This window comes from Rattus rattus, chromosome 3 (assembly GCF_011064425.1).
Source record: "Rattus rattus isolate New Zealand chromosome 3, Rrattus_CSIRO_v1, whole genome shotgun sequence".
NCBI lineage: Eukaryota > Metazoa > Chordata > Mammalia > Rodentia > Muridae > Rattus > Rattus rattus.
In genome coordinates, this window is record NC_046156.1 from 41,693,965 (window position 1) to 41,718,230 (window position 24,266).

Below are 24,266 nucleotides of genomic sequence, written 5' to 3' on the forward strand. Positions count from 1 at the left end.
TACATTTAAAGATGTCTCCGAAAGTAGCATGTACACTAGAGTTTAAACTTTTTCCTGAAGACAGCAGATGGCTATAACATGATTTCAAGTTGTGGGGTTGCATGGTCTGAGTAGTAAAATGGAGAACAAACACATGTCCTTGCTAGGATGGTGGGACTTTTTCTTGACTGGATGAGGAAGGTTGCAGGAGAATGGTTCTGAGCTCGGTCACCAGGGTCACCTTACAATAACTGAGAAGGTTTGAGAACATACTCTACAAACCAAACCAGCATCGACACTAATGATCTTTCTTGCAAATGTAGACATCGAGCTAGATGAACTTTAAGGTGCTTTGGGCTTGAAATGTCTACACTTCGTTTTTCATTTTGAATTCTAGCATTTCTCTTTCTTTTTAAATTACCATATACGTTATTTTTGGTTTCATTTTTTGGCAATTTCAAACAAAATTTCCTCTGTTGACTCCCCTCCTCCTCTTTGTACCCATCCCCATGACATCTTCCCCTGTTCCTTCTATCAATAAACTCACAGAGATGTATGCCAAATCTTCTACTGTACAAATGAATTGCTGAGCAACTGACTTGGTTGGTTCTCAACATTGAAAGGAGAGTCAATGAGTCACAGGACAAGAAGAGCCAGTCCTCATGTTAGGAGGTGGTCTGTCCAGGGAATGAGGCATGCAGGCAGCATGCTGCTTATAAAACTGTGCAGTGTGCTCATCTGTGACAGAAGCCAGGGGAGCATGGTACACATGGAAGGAGAATAATTAATTTCCACACCTCCTACTTAAGCAGCAGTCCAGCACTGTAGAATAAGAATAAAAGTGAAATATTCTAAGTCCATCTGTAGATTTTGTTTTTGTACTGAAGTGGGCCAATACATTTTAACATCACTGCCAACTTTTAGTTTTAAAAATTCAAGTGAAACAACAACAAAGTAAAAGAGAAACAATCCACAATTCCAACTTTGTAGCGGTTTCAATTTTTAGAAAAAGAGAGAGAGATGGTAAACTGAGACAGGATCTGCTTTCCTGAGGCCTGGGTTTACTTAAACAGGGCTGACAGCTTCTGTGACTCAAAATTAAGATGCATCAATGCCACCATACAGTGCAATGAATTCTGCATTCACAGGATGAGTCACTGAACTTCTAATTGACCTGATGCATTTTGAACTGCCCATGACCCAGCGAGGCCCTCTCGAACTCATTATAAAAGACTTTCTGGAAATTTCTGATCCCCACTTTCAACCTCACACTGTGGAGTGATCTACAAAATTTACATAAAAAGGAGAATGTTTATGCTGTAGGTTAACATTTTAAATGCTAAAGGAAATAAATGACCTATTGGAATAGATATTTAAGAAAAGACCAGGGGGAAAGGCCAAATGTGAGAAGCCAATCACAGGAGTGAAGCACAAATGCTCATAAGAATACCAAGGTAATTGGCCTGGCTCAGAGGAGGATGGACCTCTTAACTGTCCAAACTGCATTATTCTAATGGGTATAGAATGTTCCTAACAGAAAATTAAAATTCATACAGATTTTCAGGTAATGGGAATCACCACAGTGGCACAAGTCAGAATTACACTGTCTAGCAGAAGTGAAACTATATAAATACATAAAAAATATTTTTGAGATGACCACAATTAAGTAGGGTCTCCCTAATTTCAGACTTTCAGATAATTTGCATTTTGGTCAGACGTCAGCTCAATAACACATCAGCCTAATGTTCATCCTGATAGGAGATAAAACAACAACAACAACAACAACAAAACAGTGTGGCCAGGCATGGTAGTGACTACCTTCTCCCATCTCAACAGTAGGAAGGCAGAGGCAGACAGGTCTTTGTGAGCTTGAGGAAAGCCTGGTCTCCAAAGTAAATTCCAAAATAGCCAGGGCTGTTACACAGAGAAATGTTGTCTGGAAAACAAACAAACAAACAAACAACAACAACAAAAACCCAGTGTTTTAAAATTTTAATTATGTATTTATTCTGTGTGTACAGATGCATGTGGAGGTAAGAGAACAACTTTCAATAACAAGAGGGTGTGTTTATAGAAAGAAAAGCATATCAGCAATTCTGTCATCCATCTCTGTATCTTCTTACCCAAGTATCCATATGCTTATGTATCCTATCCATCCAAATCATTGTTCCCTATAAACACATCATAGATCATGGTCTATGTCTACCAGACACCTCTTTTTGACAATAAGGTTTTATTGAAACACAGATATGGCTTCTTGTTTATTATGTTGTCTCTTACTGTTAGAGCAGTATAGTTACAGCATAGACTAAACAATGTTTAATGACCCATATATTTCCTATATATGTGGGACCTGATCATAAAAGTCACTTTTACTCAGATCTTGAGTTTCTACAACATATATCATCATTTCTTTTGTGCTGGTCCTGGGGTTAGTTCTCCTGGCCTGCTTTCTTACTACTGCTTCTTTAATGTGAAACTTGAAGTCAGTATTTTTTTATGTCTCTTGCCAGTAGCCATCCCTCCTTTTTCAGACACTGACCTTTGACACATAGAGATTCACAATTTGGCTTTGCCTATTGGTTCTCTGAACATTCCCTAATTCCGAGTTTTCCCAATAATGGTATATGGTGACCTCATATGAAAATGGCATCCCCTTCTACTTAATCTGTGGGCTTCCTTTTATATTTTAAAAGGACAATGTCAACCGAACAGACCCCCACCCCACCCCCCCAGAGCTCCCAGGGACTAAACCATCAAACAAAGAGCACACATGGAGATACCCATAGCTCCAGGTGCATATGTAGCAGAAGATGGCCTTGTGGGAGGGAAGACCCTTGGTCCAGTGAAGGTTCCATGCCCCAGTGTAGGAGAATGCCAGGGCAGGGAAGTGGGAGTGGGTGGATAGGTGGGGGAGCACCCTTATAGAAGCAAGGGGAAGGGGAAGGGATAGGAGGTTTGTGGAGCAGAAACCCAGAAGGGAGATAACATTTGAAATGTAAATAAATGAAATAACCGATAAAAAAAAACAAAAAGGGATTTGTTTTTCTTCTTTTTTTTTCTTGGATATTTTATGTATTTAAATTTCAAATGTTATCCTCATTGCTAGTTTCCCCTCCAGAACCTTATGCCTCTTCCCCCTGCACAGGGGAATCAAGCGTTCACAGGACTAAGGGCCTCGCTCCTCACATTGATGCCCAACAAGGCCATCCTCTGTTACAAATGTGGCTGGAGCCATGGGTCCTATCATGTGTACTCTTTGGTTGAATGGCTTAGTCCCTGGGAGCTCTGGGAGTTCTGGTTGGTGGATATTGTTGTTCTTCCTATGGGGTTGCAAACCCCTTCAGCTCCTTCAGTCTTTCTCTAACTCCTCCTCCATTGCGGTCCCCGTCCGAGCTGAGTACAGTGGTTGGGTGTGAACATCTGAATCTCAGGAGAGTAGTGTACATCCATCTACATTATGCCTTTGTCATCTTCCTCCCTTATCATCCTCTTTTATCCCTTTCTACTCCTTCTGGAGCTTTTCTTCTTCCCCCAAAGCCCTGCTTTTACTTTCATATGATTTTTTAAAAACAACCCACCAAGTTTAGCAACAGGGGCGAATGTGCCATGTGATAGGGAATTATACGCTGGAGCACAGATAGCTTACTTTTGGCTACATCAATGAAGAACTATCAACTCCTCCCCCGGCATCTATTAACTCCCAATAAACTCCTCAGGAGTGGTGTTTCCTGAGACCCTCCTACATGCAAATTTCATGGACTTGGGATATTCTGTAGATTTAAGTTTTCAACCATTTCCCCGTCCCCTCCCTCATTTTGAACTATAAAGGCTTCTTTTTTTTTTCTTTTTCTTTTATCTGTTTTTTTCCTCCATCTTTATTAAATTGGGTATTTCTTATTTACATTTCAATTGCTATTCCCTTTCCCTGTTTCCAGGCCAACATACCCCAACCCCTCCTCCTCCCCTTCTATATGGGTGTTCCCCTCCCCATCCTCTCCCCATTACCGCCATCCCCCCAACAATCACGTTCACTGGGGATTCAATCTTGGCAGGAACAAGGGCTTCCCCTTCCACTGGTGGTCTTACTAGGCTATTCATTGCCACCTATGAGGTTGGAGTCCAGGGTCAGTCCATGTATAGTCTTTGGGTAGTGGCTTAGTCCCTGGAAGCTCTGGTTGCTTGGCATTGCTGTTCATATGGGGTCTCAAGCCCCTTCAAGCTCTTCCAGTTCTTTCTCTGATTCCTTCAACGGGGGTCCCGTTCTCAGTTCAGTGGTTTGCTGCTGGCATTCGCCTATGTATTTGCTATATTCTGGCTGTGTCTCTAAGGAGAGATCTACATCTGGTTCCTGTTAGCCTGCACTTCTTTGCTTCATCCATCTTATCTAATTTGGTGGCTGTATATGTATGGGCCACATGTCGGGCAAGCTCTGAATGGGCGTTCCTTCTTTAACATTCCTGGGAGGATGAAGATCTCACAAGGTTGGCTGTAGGAATGTAGCTACAGGCAGAGACCTTTTCTATTGAGATTGTAAGGTGCTGGGATCTGAGAGAGTCTGTGGCCTTTTGACAGATATTCTCCACATTCGCGGTTTATCCGGATTGCCATTGCTCGTTCCGCTACCAGCCAGTCAGCCTGCTGCTTGGCAGAGGAACAAGTGTGTTGCCATCTTCCGTAGAGTTAGTTTCCTATGTCACAAAGGAAGGCTAAACTTAGATTGTCCCTATAAAATTCCTTTTACATCTTATATTCTCTATTACAGTTTTAAGCCCCTCTAAAACTCAACCTTTCCAGAGATGTGAAACTTGACCGAATGTATGAAGAACAATGAACATGTTCATCAAGCTCCTAGGTGAGATAAAACGCCTTCGCTGGGTGACATGGGGATGCTGTGTTCCCTGTCTGGTGCTGATTCACGGTATTGAACACTTCCCTGTAGTTTGTTTGTGCGTGAGCACTTGGAAGCTTGCTGGAATCGCATCTCTTGTTTGGAATTCATTCAGGGATGAGAAACGTTCACACCTCAAAACAAGCCCTTTTTCTTCCTGACAGAGCAGCTCGGCCACCGTAAATTCGGGAAGTTATCGAGTGAGCCTGCCAGGAGGTAGGGGATTTAGAAAATATTTTCAGTCAGATAATATTTTCTCCCAAATATGGAAAATAAAAAACCTTTCTTTATAATACACTGTCAAGAATGACAAAGGGAAAATAGAACCAAGTGAAAAAGCAGCCTTAAGGAAGCCTAACCGGGACCGGAGCATCTCAAAGAAAGCTAGTATCTGGCTCGAATCAGAGATGCATGGCACAAGTTGACTGGCTTTACTTGTCTCAGAAAAAGTCAGACCACTTATACTGAAAACTAGGACTCGGGATGTAAATTATTCACGGTTCATTAGTCTAAGACAAGCGTTTCTCCAGCTTAGCTCCATGCTTGAGAAAAGCGACATATTGAACCCTGTTTTACTGAGAAGCTCAAAACGGCAATTAACGGTCTTGAGCTGCATATAAAACCCAATACGAACTGCATTTACAAGAAAATTGTGTGAGAATCAAATTATGTTATCTTTGGTTTGAAGAACTAAGAAATAATTGCCAATAAGTATTCATGTATAGGACCAAATTTTTTTTTGAAACAAGTTATTTTAATTAATACCAGTGTTAGGAGTACGTGAGGGTGATTTTATTAGATTTAATGTGTTTAGTGGCACTGCTGACTGGAGCTCCTATTCTTGACGAGACATTAGAAATTATTTTATTCTTGCATTGTTCAGCATAGACCACTACTATAATAAAACTATATTTTATTTTAAATTCATCTTTCACTTTGCAGTACAAAAAAAAAAAAACTCTCCTAAAAATACAGAAATACAGAGCCAAATGACACATGGCAAAGTCCTATTTTGAAAAGGTGCAGAGCATATACCAAATGAAATAAGAAGTAGATAATGTGTTTAAAGGCCATGAACTCTTTCCCTCTATTCATATTAGAAAAATGCTTGTCTGTGTTAGAGCCCTGAAGAAGCGGGGGCTAGTTTTATCTGTCCTCTCTACTTCAAAACGTCCCGATGCTTGAAGCACATCTGTCCCCTTTCAAATGCCTTCTCGCCAGGTTGCAAACAAACATTTCAGAAAGAAACTAAAAAAGAGCTCACGTGGGCCACTAAAAGCAAACAAAATAAACTATAAACGCTCCTTCTACCGTACGCTCTAATAAGTTCTCTGGAAACTCACCCAGGCAGAGACATCATTCTTCCTGGTGAACACCATAGAAATCCAGTATATCTGAGGTTGGCATTCGTGGACTGCCTTTCACCCCCATCTAAAGTTAACTGCCTTCTCGCTCAGGGCTATTTTCCCCTTCCAGTCCTTGTAAATTGTCTCCTCTCAGAACACCTAAAGGCTGGGCGCGCATACATCTAGATTGTAGCTCCGACGAGAGCAAGATTCAGGGGAGACACCTCAACCTTTCTGTGAACAACTGATGCTATAAATTAACACCCTGAAAGAGTTCCGTTGACTGTTAATTTCTTATTTTCCTACCATGAAAAAGCTTTCAGGTAGTCTTGTGAAAATCAGAAAGAGATGTGAACTGTAGTTATAAAAATAAATCTTCAGAAAGGAGAGAAAAGAATGGAGAGGAAGGTTCTCATTTACCTTCATCATAATCTTATTAGCATTTCTCTGTGAGCAGTTCAAGTATCAGACCGTAGTCCTATGACTCTGTCTCATAAATATGTCAAGTGCAAAGTATAGCGATTTTAATAGCCTGTGTTGGTGGACCATCATGGATTTAATTAAGAGACAACTAGTATATGAAATATGACACAAAAGCACAAGTCTTAATGGAGAAATGTTTTACTGCAGATTTAAATCAGGACCACAGACTTAATGATGATCCAGGCACAGAAAATCTACTTACATTTAATTAATGCAGACTAGTGCAGACCTGTTCATACACAAGGAGAAACACAGACATTAAAAAAAAAAACTTCGTGATTTAAGATTCTCAAAGTACACTGCTTTATTTATAAGGTTATGCAAACACGGGTTATTAATAGCTTATTGTTTTGAATTTTATGATATGAGATACTTAGAGTAAGCTGTATAAAAGTCCTTTAAAACAGTACTTCTAGCCTCCTAATTTTCTGTAATAAAAAGCCACCTCCTTTGCTTCTTGCCAAAAAAGAAAAAAATTACTGAATGCAGCATTAGCCATTTTAGTCAGACAACGACAGCAGCAATATGAGTTCTTGTCTCTTGGAAAAGTGCTACTTCTCTAACTTACTTTACAGAGACAGAGTGGGGACTAAGCCCTGGGGACTCTTCATATTACTTGGTATATTCCTTGTTTGGTAGCTTCTTGTGACAGACACATAGTCTGTCTGAAACTCTACTATCATAATAGGAGAAAGCATACTCAGAAACTTTATGCATTTGTTTTCCTGTGCCCCCTTTAAGTCAGTAACACTTTTATCCATGTATATAATGCCACTTTTACCCTTCAATGCCCTCTACTATAGATAGCCAGTCTTTCCTCTCTTGCTTAAACCTTTCTCCTTCCTCACAAGTCCCCTACTAGCTTCCTGTCTCTGCAACACAGAGTTCAATGGGTGGCTTGAATGAATACGGTTGAAGAGTTATTTCCTGAGCACAGGAACACCAGGGGCTACACCACTGACACACTTCCTCCCCAGCTACTATAAACTAAGAACCTCTTACGAAGGAGTAGGGCCCCACGATCTCTACCCCTTCCTCCGTGAAGTGTACATAGACTAAAGACCATAATTCTTATTACGTTTAAAGGACACGCAGAGTTTTTATAAAGTAAAACATTGTAATGCTCAGCTCTCAACTGATTTAAGAGCAAATTACTTGTCTCAACTCCTCAGCAGGGCTCATAGTTCCTTTTCTATTTTGTTTTTATTTTATTTTATTTTATTTTATTTTATTTTATTATTTCATGACTGGATATCCTGCATCCCAGACTGATCTCCAACTCTTGTCTGTGGCAAAGGAGGACCCTTACCTTCCGCTCCGCCTGCCTCCTGCGTTCCCCTCACGCCTCTTTTAGGCAGTCCTGGCGCTCAAGCCCAAGGGCTTCCCGAATGTTACGCAAGCACTTACCCACAGTCGGTATTTATATTCTTTGTCTTTGTAGTTTTCCCTCAAACTTACTTCAAGGGTGTCTTAGCAATTCTTCTAAGGTTTTCCATGAGAGAGGAGGGCGAGTGCTTCCGAGAGCCTTCCGTTTAGTCTGCAACGTTTTGTTTCACGACTGTGTCTATCCCAGCTCTCCCAGGAGACTCTTTTCTCAATATATTCTTCCTAGTTATCTCTTTCTTCATCCATAATATTAAACATTAAGAATAATTACTCACTCGCGCCTCTGTTTGTTGATTACTGATGTACATTTTACCCTTTGCTAATCTAATTATTTCCCTCCATGCACTTGTGTGTCTCCTCCACACTATAGATGGTACTGAAACTTAAACCCAGGACTTCAGATGTAACTAGGTTGGCACCCCATGCCCCAAGCTATGTGCCCAGCATTCCTGATATACCTTATGAAAACATTCTCATTCAATATCCTTTTATATAATGAATTGAATCATTCTACTACATGTCTTTATTTTATTTGCACATTTTGGAGAAAAACATGTTCTATTGGGCTCCTTTCTTTCCTCATTTCTTGCATAGTTACCTCTTTGCTGGGGAACCACATTTTAATGGAAAAAGAGAATAGATTCTTTGTTATTTTCTAAATCTATTTTTGTTGACATATGCTTATTTACAATGCACTTTACGACTTGCACATATAGACATTCTATTTTATTCTTGCAAATAAAAAGATGCCTATACGTGACTACATAAATAAAGGAACATATTCAAACTCTGACCACTCGTCTATTTGATCTAAGATTCAGATGCCACTAAGGATGTCAAGTTTTCTCTACTGATTTGGGCAGCTTTTGGAGACTTTGATTGGGGTAACCTTTAAGAAGTTGGTTGTTTCAAAAAGTTGTTAAAACAATCATAGCTCTTATTAACTTTACATTACTTTAAATAATCACTGCAATGGGACTTTAATAATTAGAGAGCAGGTTTTGAACAGAATTCACCTTTCTGGCACGAAATGGCCAGAAACTAATTATTCTGCATCATCAAATATCAAATTAAACCTTTAAAGTAGCACACAGAGTGAGATTGGATGAATATTTTAAGTCATCTTAACATGCTTTATGATGAATATCAATTCAGACATTAAAAAGACAAAACTCAAATACTGGTTTAACAAAGGAGTTTTCCAATTTCTAAAATACACTCCTCAAAAGTAAAGTAGTGTTCCCCAAGTTAGCAGCCCTGTGACAGCTTCCGGTGCGTTTTTATTTTTTTTATACCCTAGTACTGACCCAGATGACCTGCGGCTGGGTATGGAGTACATGAGTTGGGGTTGGACAAGAGAGAATGGTGGCTGGATTTCTCCTACTACTTCAGCTTTTTTGTGAGTTCCATGAATGCAATCACAACTGCTCCAGTTTCTGTGTTGCAGAGACATGTTGAAGCCAAAGGACAGTGGTGTACACCATACGCCGCACTCATCTTTGAAATCTTGGTTTCTGAGAAAAAATTAATTTATCTTGCTTCTGTTGTTTCCTCTGCAAGGTAAAATACCAGTGCCTACTGATTTGCTCAAATGCTACACAGTTGACTAAGATCTAGCTTTGTAAGGAAGACCATTGTAACTTACAGTTATATGGCGCTTCCTAGACTGTAAGCAATATCCGCACATCTTATGTTAGCTGCATAAGGAACATTGGAACGAGGCTACATTTTCATGTTTACAAATTGTTGGCTCACTTTGCTTGTTCATATGACAATGAATGTTTTTCTATTTATTCAGTGCCATGAGGTAGGCCCTGACACCTTTCTTTGTCTCTGTGAGCTGGAGACAATGTGGTAACAGAATAGTCGTGAAATCAAGCCCTTTCTAGCAGGAGAAATCAGGAGGTAGTGTGGAATCATCAGGCAAAAAGAGTCATCCATTTTGCTCTGTAATATAATACTGAGAAATTAATATTCCCATTCTGCTCAAAGATGCAAAAAGCATTTGACATAAAACAAATATGAATGACTAGAAAATTAACAATAAACTGTATAGCTTCCTTAAAACTGAGGGAAAATAGACATTTGAATTCTTGGTCACCATCGAACCAGGCAGCTTTTTAAAAAGTGCCATGCAGTGTTGAGCAGGGTCACAAGAAGTGAGAATTTCAAAATTCAGTTGTTTTCTTTCTGATTGAGACCGGACCTGCTTGTCTGCAGCTTCCTATAAACTGGTAAACTGATCGGAATTTGGATCCAACTTCCTTATAGAGACTTAAATAATACACTTTAAATTCAGCCTCACAGAGAGGACTGAAATTACACCATGCTGACTTTCATTCTCTCCATTCTGGTTTTTCTCCCTTGGTTTCCCCAGCTACCTCTTCCTGCTTTAATTCTCTTTTCGTTGTTGTGGGGCTAAATACTGTACAGGGATCCCCTCTGGTCTCTCCAGTCATATCTTTTCTGTCTTTGTTACTTATTAACCAGCTCACTGGGGGCAAACTAATTACCTTTCTGAGTCTCAACATCTTCATTTGTTAAACAAACAAAACAAAACTTCACCCCCAATGAAACAGCCTCAGAGATTTGGGGAAGGTTAATTCAGATGGCACACGTCAATGGCTGTGCCTGTTATTCAGATGGGACTCAACAAGGTCAGTCTTACTACTATAGGTACTGTAAGAGAGGTAAGATAAGATGTTCTGGAAATGCACAGAAAGCTGGAGATCAAATCATAAGAGAATTAGTTATCAAGTTTCACACGTGATATCACCTTTCATTTTGTTGAGTAGTAAGAGCTTAACAAAAGGAACATATTCAATGGGGAGGTCTAGACATATGTTTTAAGTATATTGACCAGCCATTTATATCAAATAATCTGTTGATTTCTTTCAATAATTAGTTGATCAAATTAAATAACTCAATTGATTTACTATTCCACACTATTTTTATACAAAGTGCTACATTTGTTTTCTTTTGATTTAGGATTTTAGATTCTGATTCATAGAGTCGATTTCCTGTAGGAAGAAAATGGTATAAACTATAACACTGCATTTAAGTGAATATAAAGTCGACTGTATTAAACAACTGAATACATTAAATTTGTGTAGATGGAAAATAGTGGAAATTGCTTTACAAAGAACATTTTATCTTAAACCATTATCAGCTACTGGGAGATTTCTTCCACTGCATTTTAAATAATAATCATACAAAGAGTGTATAAAATGTGTATGCCATGTTCTCTCCTCCTACATGTAATGGAACAAAATATCTCTATTACTTTCTAAACTTCTGGGGCAATAACTTCCATAGTTGATTTTTCCAGTACAGCTAGTCTCCCAGAGGCTGATGGGCTGCTCTCCATGAGCGACTCCTATGACTGTTGACTGAATGGCAACACTGTCACCCCGGATGAAGCCACAAAAGGAGAATTTACTGCTATAAAATATTAATACTATGATTACTTTGTTTGATCCAGAATTTTTGTGCAAGCAACTTGCTTCCTCTTGAGACAGCAGAGTCTTTAACAGGTAGTTCAGTGCTTCTGTGTCCCCCAAGGGCATTATGAGAACTTCAGCCTCTCTGGTTTCCTTCTACAGACTTAATCCATCCCTTCTAGATGTGTGATGCCTGTCACCATCTGCCATGAGTCCCAGTCACAGCTGAGTCAATGCCCAGGCCTTGCTCTTGGATGTCTGACACTGTGAATGAACAAGTCTTTTGGATTTCTGACATCAGCTCACCTCAAGTATTTCATTAGAGTAGTGGAAAATAGATTAATCCCATTGCAGTGCATAGGGAATGGAACAATGTTATATAAAAGTGGATGCTTGTTAAGAGTCAGTTATATGTTTATGAATATGTATAAATTTATGTGAGCTTATAGGTACAGAGAGTTTGGTATAGCGAGATTTATCGGGATGTGTATACACGTGGCTTAACATACAAAATTACATCTCCTCACTTCTTCAGCTAAAAGGCCTGAAAGCAAAAGGCCTACAAATAACAAATTTATCTGATTTCCAAATTTTATTATCTAGTTCGGTTGCCCAAGAAATGGAGTCAGAATATCTGAAGAATGGCAGATTCTAGGACTGGTGCAACATGGAAGGATGCTGTTTCCTGCCTTGTTTCCTCCGGCTTGCTTTGGGATTTGGGGGTGCAGGTGCTCTCTCTCTCTCTCTCTCTCTCTCTCTCTCTCTCTCTCTCTCTCTCTCTCTCTGGTCTTTCTTAAGCAAGAGATAGTTGCCTCAAGAGAAAATGTCTGTATTGGGCCATAGAATAATTTTCAAGTATTCCCACCAAGGCACCTGAAAGGGAGAGAGAGGCAGCTGTAGGATAGATGAAGCGGAGGGAAATAAAGTAAGAGGGAACTTAAAACAAAATTAAAAGATTATAACAGTAGTAACTGGAATTCAAAATGTGTGTATTTGTTATAACAAAGGTGGCTGGAAAGACTGTACAAGAAATGGTATGTCACAGCCCGTTGACTTTTTTTGGATCAGTGATTTTTATGTTGGTGAACTTATTTCGGAGTCAAAAATACTACAAAAGTAACAAGCAGCGGTGACCATAGCATTTGCAGAAGAAGCAGCTGAAAAGGGGTAAAGAATGCTCGCTGGTGAGTGCTGTTAAACTCACGCTCCTTCCTTTTGTTATCACATGTATTCTTAGGAGAATAGTGGTGATTGTTGCATTCATTATTTTGCGGGGCAGTAATAGAGAGAATCAACTACACACACACACACACACACACACACACACACACACACACACACACACACGTATGGAGATATGTTTAATTTCTAAATCTTATTCCTCTAAAGTTACAAGAATATTCACAAGAAACAAAGAGAGAGAGAGCCAGAGGCAGGCGGCAGATACCTATAATAAGCTTCAGGAGAACAATTTTTTGAATAAGCCCACTTGTCGGCCATGGCATTTTTGGTAGTTTTTTTGGAAGTACCCATAGTTTTGACATCTTTATAAAAATTTTGACAAGTATACATTAAAGTTTGTGTGCACTTTTTGAACCTTCATGGCTTAGCGATGTCAAATTGGGGAAGGAAGTGTGGAAGTGTGCCTCACTTGCTCGCAGGGTGAAGATTCATCCTTTATCATTTATTTCTTTGCAAGGAGATAATTGAGAGGCTCTCAGTGTTAAATTGTTTGCACTCTGTTAAATGATTTGATGCTGATGGGACCCAGATGCCCTGAAAAATGTTCCCACACCCTTGATGGATCCCTCTATACACTCATTATTGTCTTAGCATGGATGAACATATTAACAAATTCTAGGTCACCATCTGCAAAGATGTTATGTTGTGCCAACTTTGGATATGTGCATTCTTACAAATTCTGAATAAATGGATGTCCTTTGAGAGATGTAATAACGAAAGAGTATAATGATTAATAACATACCTTTGTTGTTACAAATCCAGCAAAAGAGTTCTGCAGATCCACCTACCCATTAATTGTGTGACTTTGAATAAGTCACATCATTCTATAGATCCCAGCTTTCTTGTGGAAAAAAAAAAGGAAGAATCAATAACTCTCCAGTTCATTATAAGAATTAGATAAGTATTATGTAAAAGGCCCAGTGCCAAGTACATAGTAAGTGATTTAATAATTAAATGGTTCTGTTGAGAATATCACATAGTAACTTTGCAAATGTAAGAAAAAACACATTTTAATTTATTTTCAAACTGTGCTTTCTAAACTCCTGCATTGCATGGCCATTATTCCTGAATTAGGCATTCCATGCTAAAGGGAGGCACATAGGACTCAAAAATAAAAAAATGGTCACAAACATCAGAAGGTAAAAGACATGTGCAAGGCTCAGCAGGCAAATAAAACCTACAAGACCCACAGATACCTGTATGCCTCATGTATTCCAACAGTTGTACTTGTTTGGGCATAAGAGTCTCCAACAAGGGGAGGTACAACAAGCTGGAAAGAGAACTCCAGGGATGCCCTTTTCATGGGTTCTTAACCATGCTAGGAGTGTGCTTCTGAGTGATTTAGCTGTCTTTGATTTATCCGTGTTTTCATGAACAAGCCCTCAGCCATGTTCCTGCCACTATGATAAAACCACATTTCTTAAAATTGTTATTACTACCCTCTCTAGGGTAAATAGACAATTTTTCATATCTCTCCATGAAAATCAAGAAAAACAAATACTCATTTTTGAGATCATTTTTCCCAATAGAAAGAATATAGATATAAAAGTAAAATCTCTAGGGAAGTAACTTATTGTACTTTCCTAACTTCCACAGCACATATCTATAGTATTGAATCTTAAAAAAAAAAAGGACTTCCTGATATGAAGAAAAATTAAGCGAAGTGAATATTGGGTGTCCATGAATGGGACATTGATGTCACCCGCTTCAAACACACAGGGGACATTTTAGAACAAGGGACAAAATGAATGTAGGAGTTGGAGAAAGGGATAGTACATTGTGGAACACTGTCTTTCTGGGACTACGTGGCCATTGCATTCTTGAACTGACAGAAGCTGTGATCACCAGCACTTGACCTATATAGGGCTGCCCTGATCAATTCACCCCATGGAGCAAGAAGGAACTTATGAGGCCCCAAATGTCTTCAAGTAACTAAAGGCAGTCAATGGTTGTCAGGGGACGGAGAAACAATTTCTTCAGTAGTGTAGCCACTGGTCAATGCTTCTGTAAGTAACTTCCTCATTCTTCCTCCTGTGATCAACCCTACCTAGTGAAGCCCACTGGGTTATGGATAGATAAACATCGCAGAAGTAGAAAGCAGACAAGATGGGACGATTACTCCAACAATGATGGGGTGAAGATTGGAGAAATATACACGAGGGTAGGCAAACATGATGGAAATACATTATATACCTATATTAATAATGGAACCCATTATATACATATATTAATGATGAAGTCCTTCTATTAAGCAACTTGTACTTTAAAAAATAAAGAATGAAAAGTAGGCTAGGCATAGAAGTGGACTTGTCCTTTGATGCTGAGCAGACTATGGGGAGAGAGGGTGGGTAGGGTGAGATCCCTTTCACCCTAGACAGAGGCTCAGTGAGGCCGGTAAAGCAGGCAGGCACACTCACTTCAACAAGTGCTGCACAGTATGTTGAGTTTGAAGAAAATATTCTGGCCCTGCCTTTTCAAACTAATCTGGAATCCGTGGTGTGGCTGGGACTCTAATATCCCTACTGCCTCTCCTGAGATGAATGCCAGCCCGTATACCAAAAAGACGTCAGTAGACTCTGAAGTGAAGGCTGGGAACACTGAGTAGAGAACAATATGATAAAATATTTAAATGACTCCGAAGCTTCCAGAGGGCAAGACCATGCTCAGATGAAACAGGAGCCATGGCAGCGAAATCCGAAATGCAAACCTTTATCATTAACTCCCACAAGATAGCAATCAGGCAGACAAAAGAGAGGCCAATTTCATGAATGGCCTGCTGTCTCTCTGACAGAAAGCTGCCCCAGGCTAACTACCCCACCTGGTATCTGGCACCTACTTGAAGAGAATCTTGGAGGGACTATTGGACTTTACTGGGCTAAGACTTCGTCTCCACAGCAGGAAAAAACATCTACAGCAACAACTCCATTTTTTGAAAAGAGAAAAAAAATCCTGGCCTCCACAACTCTGCATTTTGTTAAGCCGTGGTTTTCTACAAAGATCCTCTGTTGCAAAAATATTCTTGATAAGGGATGAGAACTGTAGTTATTTGTGGATGTAAAGGCACTTCTTAAAATATAGTTAGATTACGATTGTTCAGAAAACCATAGGTAGTGGGTTCTCCTCCAAGACCCATGAATTCACTATCCCTGGGCCTAAGCAGCAGCTAGGCTTCAGTAGCGGGTATGATTTTCCTCTTGTTGAGCAGGCCGTAAGTTCTGTTTGGAGAGCTGTTGGTTCCTGAGAAGGTTTGTGTCACTGCTGCACCTTTAGGGTTTTAGAAGCAAGCTGCTTATTGTTGTGATTCATAGACACCATGGCTGGTGCAACTACAGCATAAACTCCTGCACCAAAAGCACGGGCAACATTGCAGAAGAGGGAGTAGCAGGAGTAAGATCTGGAAGAACAGGGATGTGGCTATAAGTAGGTGTCTCCTAGCAATGTCAGAAGCTACATCCATAAAGGCTCACTAACACGACTGCCTAAACATGAGCTGAGTGTGAAGAAGAGCAAGGCATGTTCATGTGGACAGGAGAACTCCCAGGAGGCCTCAATCATCCACAAAGACTAATGAGCAACCTAGAAATGCTGAGAGGAAGAGAAATCGTCTCCTCCCAGGTAAGAGCATGTGGATTGGTTATGCAATACCAAATGGTCAGCTTTGAAAACGTACATATATGGAAAACGATAGGAACTGAGCAGGTCATATTGCATTAAGAGTGTGTGTGTGTGTGTGTGTGTGTGTGTGTGTGTGTGTGTGTGTGTGTGTGTGTACGTGTGTATGTGGACGTATGTGTATGTATAACAGCAACTAAAGAAAAAAGATTGAACTTGAGGAGGGACTGAAGCCATGTGTAGGGTTTGGAGAAAGAAAGAAAGGGACAAATAATATGATTATATTATAATCTCACAGAATTGTGTTGTGTGTTCATGTGTATGTATTTATACTTTCACTACACCTACAAATTTTCAGTTATGGTTGTGTGTGTGTGTGTGTGTGTGTGTGTGTGTGTGTGTGTGTGTGTGTGTGTGTGTGTGTGTGTGTGTGTGTGTGTATCAGAAAAGAACTGATGACTATTTTGCCCCAACAAATTGTCCTATGTGTCTGGACTCAAAAAATTCAAAAATCCTGAACTAGAATTAAACAAAGGTGGACTTTCCCCTCTAGTCAAGAGACAGGCTTATTTCATTGTCTCTGTGGCTTCCCACTCTGTCTTATTCTCAATGCCTTCAACTTCCTTTAACCAGAAAACGCTACAGGGAATTTTCCAAGGAAGGGGTTGGTTTGGACTAAGAGTATGCTCTCTCACCCCTCATTATGGCCTCCATACAGATGTTAAAATTTTGTCTTTGACCTCTCAACACAGTTTACTAATTTATAAAGGATATAGCCCAAACTTGAGCTTCCTAGCAGCAGGTAGCAACCTACTAAGCTAACACTGAGGGGAAAGAACCTAGGCAACTCTGAGGACATTCACCTGTCACCAAGGAGGACCTCCCATGATGCCAATCAGTAGAAACACCTGTGCCATTCACTTATCGGTTTCAGGGACTTCCGGAGAGTAGGAAAACAATGTAAAAGAGGTTTCAAATCATGAGTGGTAAGTGTTACGTGTAACACCTGAAAGTCCACCCAGGGCTCCCTTCCTATGCATGTTGTTGGGTATGCATTGAGAATAGAGAAGGTCCAGCAACTCAAACAGCTCACTGGAGAGAATTCTTCACGGAAGGATGGAAGCACATACCAACTGAGCTACTACAAGTGTGATTACTCAGTTTCTGTGTTAAAGTTTGCAACATCCTTGTATGCTTGCTTCATTCATGCTTTGGCAGGTATGTCTGGGGGAAAGATTGGATTTGATACAAGAATCAAATCAATTCTCTAGCCTTGGCTAATATTTACTTTTGACAAAATATTTTGACACATGAGAAACATTTCAGACTGTGAACTTTGTCTTAATTTCTGTCCACCTTAATGAATTTATTTTTAATTCAGTAGGAGAAGTTAGCGATATGTGGCCATTGCCTTTAGACCATTTCAACATAGCAAAATACACCTCAGGTAGCACACGTACTATCCAATAGTTCTATGAATGTTCAGTCTGAAACATTAGACTCCTTTTTGGAATATAAAGAGAAAGAAAAATATGTCTCTGCTCATGAAAATTTTATTAGAGAACAGTTTGTCTATGGAATTTGGAAAAAGACCTGAGTCCAGTAGCAACTAGAAGCACAGAGGACATGCCATTGCAGACAGCAAACAGATAGGGAAAATCATATCCTGAAACTCACAGCTAATTCTGTTCTTGCTTTATTTTCATTTATTTCATGCTACTGTTTTATTAGATGTGTGTTTATATTCTAATGAGAGAGAAAGAGAAAGGGTGTGAATTTGTGCTAATGGGGAGTCAGGGAGGTTCTGGAAGGAGGATCATGTAGAGAGCAAACCAAACTCAGGATATGTTGTATGTAAATATCTGTTTTCAATGAAGAAAAACCTATTCTTCTTAAACACAAACAACTGTACAAAGTGCAAGTATCAGAGCATCCTGTGATTGTCATGAATCAAGAAAAAAACACAATGAAGGAACAAAGCAGAAGATCCTGTTAGAAGTGGGAGGACATCCCCATAATTCCAGAACCTGGTACACTCAGGCAGGAAATCCTCAAGGTCAGCCTAGGCTGTCTAGTAAGACACTGTCTCCAAAGCAACAGACGAGGGACAGTGGCGTAGTCACATGTGAGCACCAACAAAATAAACTCAGCATCCTTGCTACAGGAGTGAATAGTTAAACTATCTGTATCTCCTGGCTCTGAGAGTGGTGGCTTTGCTACAAAACAAACCAGGAAGCCCTATTTCATCCTTTCCCCCTCAAGACAGGACTCAACAAAGTAGAGATTACAGAATTACCAGTTTCTTCATAGCATCCAGTCTAGAGTCAAGACCCACCTCCTCAAAGCCTGTCCCAATTCACCAGCTCCAGACAAATCCTGAAGTAAAGAAGTTCGAAGACTTTTACTGAGATGCTCACAAGCTAATCAGACAGCAAGGGCAGTGAGCTCCAAGGGAGTTGAACAGATATGAGTAAGGGCATCACATCACTTTGCCTCTTCATTCTCATTTATTACACTTTAAAAAGTCATATATATTCATTTATTACACTTTATGCATGTACTCATTGATTTACCAATTATATATACATTTTTGACAAAACGTCCCCCAATTTATCCACTCTTATATACCTATCAAATTTATATACCTATCAAACTCCTTCTTCAGATTCTCCTCTAGCTTTCATATCTTTATTTTTTGTATGTGACCCATTGTATTTAGTGATGGTTGCCTGCATGAACATAAGTGGAAGAATATTATGAAATCTTATATTTCAAACCTGAAATACTTAAACCTTAGCAGTAAAAATTTAATTATGTACACATTAAATTCTATGAAATCTTTGGTATTTTATGATGCATCCTGCAGAAAACAACAATAGTGCTAAATTATATTTACATGGTAAAGGATCCTACTCATCAGTTATTTCTCAGATAATAATATTTATTAGAGAATTATAGTTCATATTGAGGTTGAAATCTGTTACTCATTAAACATGTTCTCTTGACTCAGACACAGTGAGAAACTCTCTTCTCCAATGCCAAAGGTTAAAATGTTTTAAGAGAGCTATTGTGGTCTTGGTTCTATTTATTTACCTCTGGTTTTCAGATGAAGAAATATTATTAGCATATTATCACTTCCTTTGATCCTTGGTTTTTTAACATCTTAATATACTCTGTAAATCCAAACTCTCTACAATTATGTGTTACAGTCTCTTGACCAACATTTCAGGTCAAGCATGGAAGATATTCCCGATTTGGAACTATATTGTCTAGTTATTGCCTCAATTCAAAAGTACATCAAATACTCTCACAGTTTTGATGTAAATTGATCTGATAGAAAGACAGACAGAATAGAATCTATAACAGATTTTTACTATATTTTTCATCTTAAATATATAAATTTTCTATTATTCAAAATGTCTCCTCATTAATCTGGTAGCAAAAAAGGGCACTTAAATAACAGAATTTCTTTCTGTTTTCTCAAAATGATATGAAAGACGTTTTCTCTGATCACTTGTCCCTGTTAGAGCATAGGTAGATCCAGGTATCTATGAAGCTGTCAACTTTTGAGTTTCTCCATGTCTGAAGATGCTAGCTGCTGATGTTATATTTATTGAACTTCAGATTTCATGTTTGGCCCTAAATCTTATTCTTCCAAAGGCATTTTAATTACTCTATAATATTTTTGATTTCTAATATACTTAAATTTTATGTCTCACAAAAACAAAAGAAAAACAAAATCATGCATTCAAGTAGAAAATAAGGAAATTATTGGGTTTTTCTCTAGATTAAAGGGATAAAAACAGCTTTCAGAGGTGGTCATTATTAAAAAAATCTAACTAGTAATAAATAACTCAGCCATATCTTTTTCATTTTGACAGTAGAAAAATTTTCTGTCAAAGGTCTTTTTGAAATCTTGGCATTGTCTTTAACATAACTCCAAACCAATATCTAAGAATACTATTAAAGATAATGTATTCATCTGGCATGACTTAATGACAAAAATCTTATCTTTCCCCCTCTTAAGTTTTCAGAGATATACCATATTATCATTTTATAATATTTTCTGTCACAGCATCAAGCTCAGTAGCTCATGAGAGTCACTAACTTTACCCTGGGTTTTAAAACATGCATGGTGTATGCTAATTCTGTCCTCCTTGGTTGCTATTTGACATAGCTTTCTATATGTCACCTGAGTTGGTTTATCAATTTCATCTTAACCCAATTAAAAAATTAATAAATTCTTCACCAAACTCTAAGAACAAGTGTTTGAGCAGAAAAGTTTGAGAATGTGACCCTTTGATGTCCCCATGCCACAAACCCTTTGGGATTAACTACTTACAGGAAAATACATCAGTGAAATGTTCCAATTAAGCCAATTGCTTTCAAAATGTTGATAGCAAGTTATACAAAGAAATACATTTGACACTCACTTCTCTTCTGTTCTCTGTTACACTCACACACACACTTAATTTTACTATACGGTATTTCCAACCTTTTCTAGAACAAAAGTGAGGGCAAACCCCATTATATTATTTTTTGACCTATAAACAATGCAGTCACAACCGATGGTTAAAAAATTACTACCTAGCACAGCATGTACATTCTTCCTGTGTCTGAACCTGATATTTCACAGGCATCTTTGTAACTCTGTCTTCACTTTGGATAGAAGTTAAATTCATTGACCTGCATTTTGGTAACAATACCCACATTGCATTGCCAGAAAACAGCAGTCCTTTAGCCTTTAGTCTTCATGCACACGGCAAGCTTCTAAGGTATCATTATGAAAGGATGAGAGCTAAGGTTACCTTTACCTCTGTACTATCATTATTGCCAGCCAGTCAGGAGGAAACAAGAGCCAGGCAAAGGTTGAGGCAGCTCTCCACTCAGACATGACCCGAGGAGTCCTATCCGTGTTTACTTTACTGGTCAAAGCAAGTCACATTAACTCCCAAAGGTCCACGTCACCACACACATCTTACCTCACTGCAAGTCTAAATACAGGAAAAATAGAAAAGTGCTCTTAAGAAGTAGCATGATGCTTACCAAAGCCTTGGATGGGTTTAAGTCTCTCATCTAAGCGAGCCACGAGTCTAAAGAACAGGAAGCCTGGTTGTCAGTTTTCTCTGCAGTCTCCACTTCTTCCTCCTGGGTTGTCCTGCCTCATCATTCTCCATATATGGCATGCTTGGAGTAAGTGTTCATGGCTTGCTCTAGAAGTTGAGAAGTTGAGGTTGGAGGATAGGTCACTCACTTTTGTGCTTGTTGTAAGAGCCTAGTTTTGCCTTCCATCCCCAAGCTCCCAGAATAACAAATCTGAGAGTAAAAATTTATTTACAAACACCTCAGCCATAAGAGTTGGTATATTCTTGGACTAGCCCCTGAATCAATATCCCGTTAATTCTGATATAAGTTCTGCCATGTGGCAGGTTACCAGGTTACCTCTGCTTCAGTTGTATGTATCCTCCTTGGAGTTCCAAATCCTTTGGGGGCGGGAGGGCACATCCATCTGGGCCAGGCTCTGTCCCAGAATCCTTTCTGACTACTGGCTGTTCCACTTTACATTCTACCTTTTCCTATAGGCCACAGGTATTTTATTGACAAATGATACATACACACAATACATAAGGTGGTCTCTCTACAGCTTGTCTTACAAACACAAAGGCCTTAGTTCATTCCTAAAACCCACAGTTTTAAAAGGCCACCATTATGATATGTGATTAGAATCAAAGAACTGGAGAAATTGAGACAAACAGATCCCTAAAGGTGACAGGCCTACTCGCCTGTACTTCTAGTCTACTTATCTAGTTCTAGAAAGATTGTCTCAGTCAAAACAAGCAACAGCAGCAGCAGCAGCAGCAACAACAACAACAACAACAACAACAACAACAACAAAGGGTTAAAGCCCAAAATGGCACTTGAGTTGTCCTTTGGCTTCCTCAAATAGGTACCCACCTTGTACATGAACCATTACCACAGGTATACACAGGAATGGGAAAATCATTGGTCATTATATCGTAAATTCGTTTTTGCTCTATGCTGATAGATATTCAGTTAAATGAGTTTCTCAGATGTAAATGTAAATATTCAAAAATTATTTTGTTTTCAACCCAATGTTTAATACTTTGATGTATCTCCTTGTATTTTCCACACATCCACCCCATGTCTCACTCTCATTAGACACATATTGACTTACAAACCTTTTTCTAATCAATATTGCTCCATTAGAAGGAATTGCTGATTGTTACTATCGTAATTGGGGCTTTGCTCTGAAATTAATTAATAGATTTTAACATGGGGATGAAAAACCAAAGCATCGACTTGATCTTACTTGGATAGGCTTTGTAAAACAGGCCTTTGCTCCTCAAAATCTTCCATGTGAAGCGGTGGCCTCTCTAATCCAATGAAGAAGGTCCTCAGGTCCCTGTAATTCCTGCTTGCAAAAGAGGTAAACTCTGCCTACCTTCTTATTGTTATAGCTTTTCAAATTCAGAAATGAACTCTGGCACACAGCTTTCCAGTCTCTGCTTCTTGAGGTCCAAGCTTATTACTGACTTGTGTATCTTTCCAATTCCTGCAAGTACTGGATTTGTACAAAGTTTGGAATTTTATAACATGGGCCATCTTCCTACTGACACCGGCAGTCTCTGGCTGCTGTTGGCAGGACACCTCATTTTCTTTCTGACTGTCCTCTGATAGGTACCCATATGCTAAGCATGCCAGTGCAATTTAGAATCCCATCCAACACTCACATTATACTGCAGTTATTGAAAGCACAATGGGTTACTTTGCATTCAGGCTATGCCTCAAGTGTGGGTCAGCTGGAACTCTGTGCAAGTTCATTTCTTACTCCGTGAGAACTCAGAGCATTTGTCCAGGTTCTCCGATGGAAGTCCTCTAGATAAAATTCAGAACATTTCTGCTTCCCTGTTGTTTTTTGCACCACCTTAGGGCCTTATCATCATTTTCTCTAGACAAGCTTCACCAGCTATAAGTCATACACCTCCATATTGCTCACTCTGTACTTTATACTCTAATCACATGGTCATACCTGAACACAGATCTGAGTGTCATCTTTAGTCTATCATCTGCTCTCAGCTACAAGTGTATGACTTCGGAAGAGGATAATGGATATTTACAAAGGTTTAGTCTACTTAACATGCACACACATGCAGGAACACATACATACTACTAACATATTCCTCACTATCTGCTCCTAGAAGATACTGTGATATTAACATTAATATGACAGTAATTCAATATTTCTTTGAAAGTTTTCATGGAAGAGCAATACATTCCAAACTTAGTTTTGTTTCATAAAATCTTTGCTATGTGAAGCTTCATACTCAAGAAACTTGGAAAATACTCATCTAAAGGAAAGGAAAGAGTATTAGTTTGTGATTTTTCCAGAAAAAGGACATAGTTTTTATAAATGCATTGATATAAATTTTCAGAAAAGGAATATTATATATGGGTTGTCCCCAAATATTACTCCTTCCTTCCTTCCTTCCTTCCTTCCTTCCTTCCTTCCTTCCTTCCTTCCTTCCTTCCTTCCTACCTTCCTGCCTGCCTTTCTTTCTTTCTTTCTTTCTTTCTTTCTTTCTTTCTTTCTTTCTTTCTTTCTTTCTTTCTTAAGATTTGTTTATTTCATGTTTGTAAGTACACAGTTGCCCTCTTCAGACAAGCCAGAAGAGGACATCGGATTCCATGGCAGATGGTTGTGAGCCACTATGTGGTTAATGGAAATTGAACTCAGGAACTCTAGAAGAGCAGTCAGTGTGCTTAACTGCTGAACCCTCTCTGCAGCCCAGAATTCCATTTCTAAAGGTAAGTTTTTGTCATTTTGAGATAAGATCTTGCCTAGTGAACTAGTTTTAGGAATGCTAT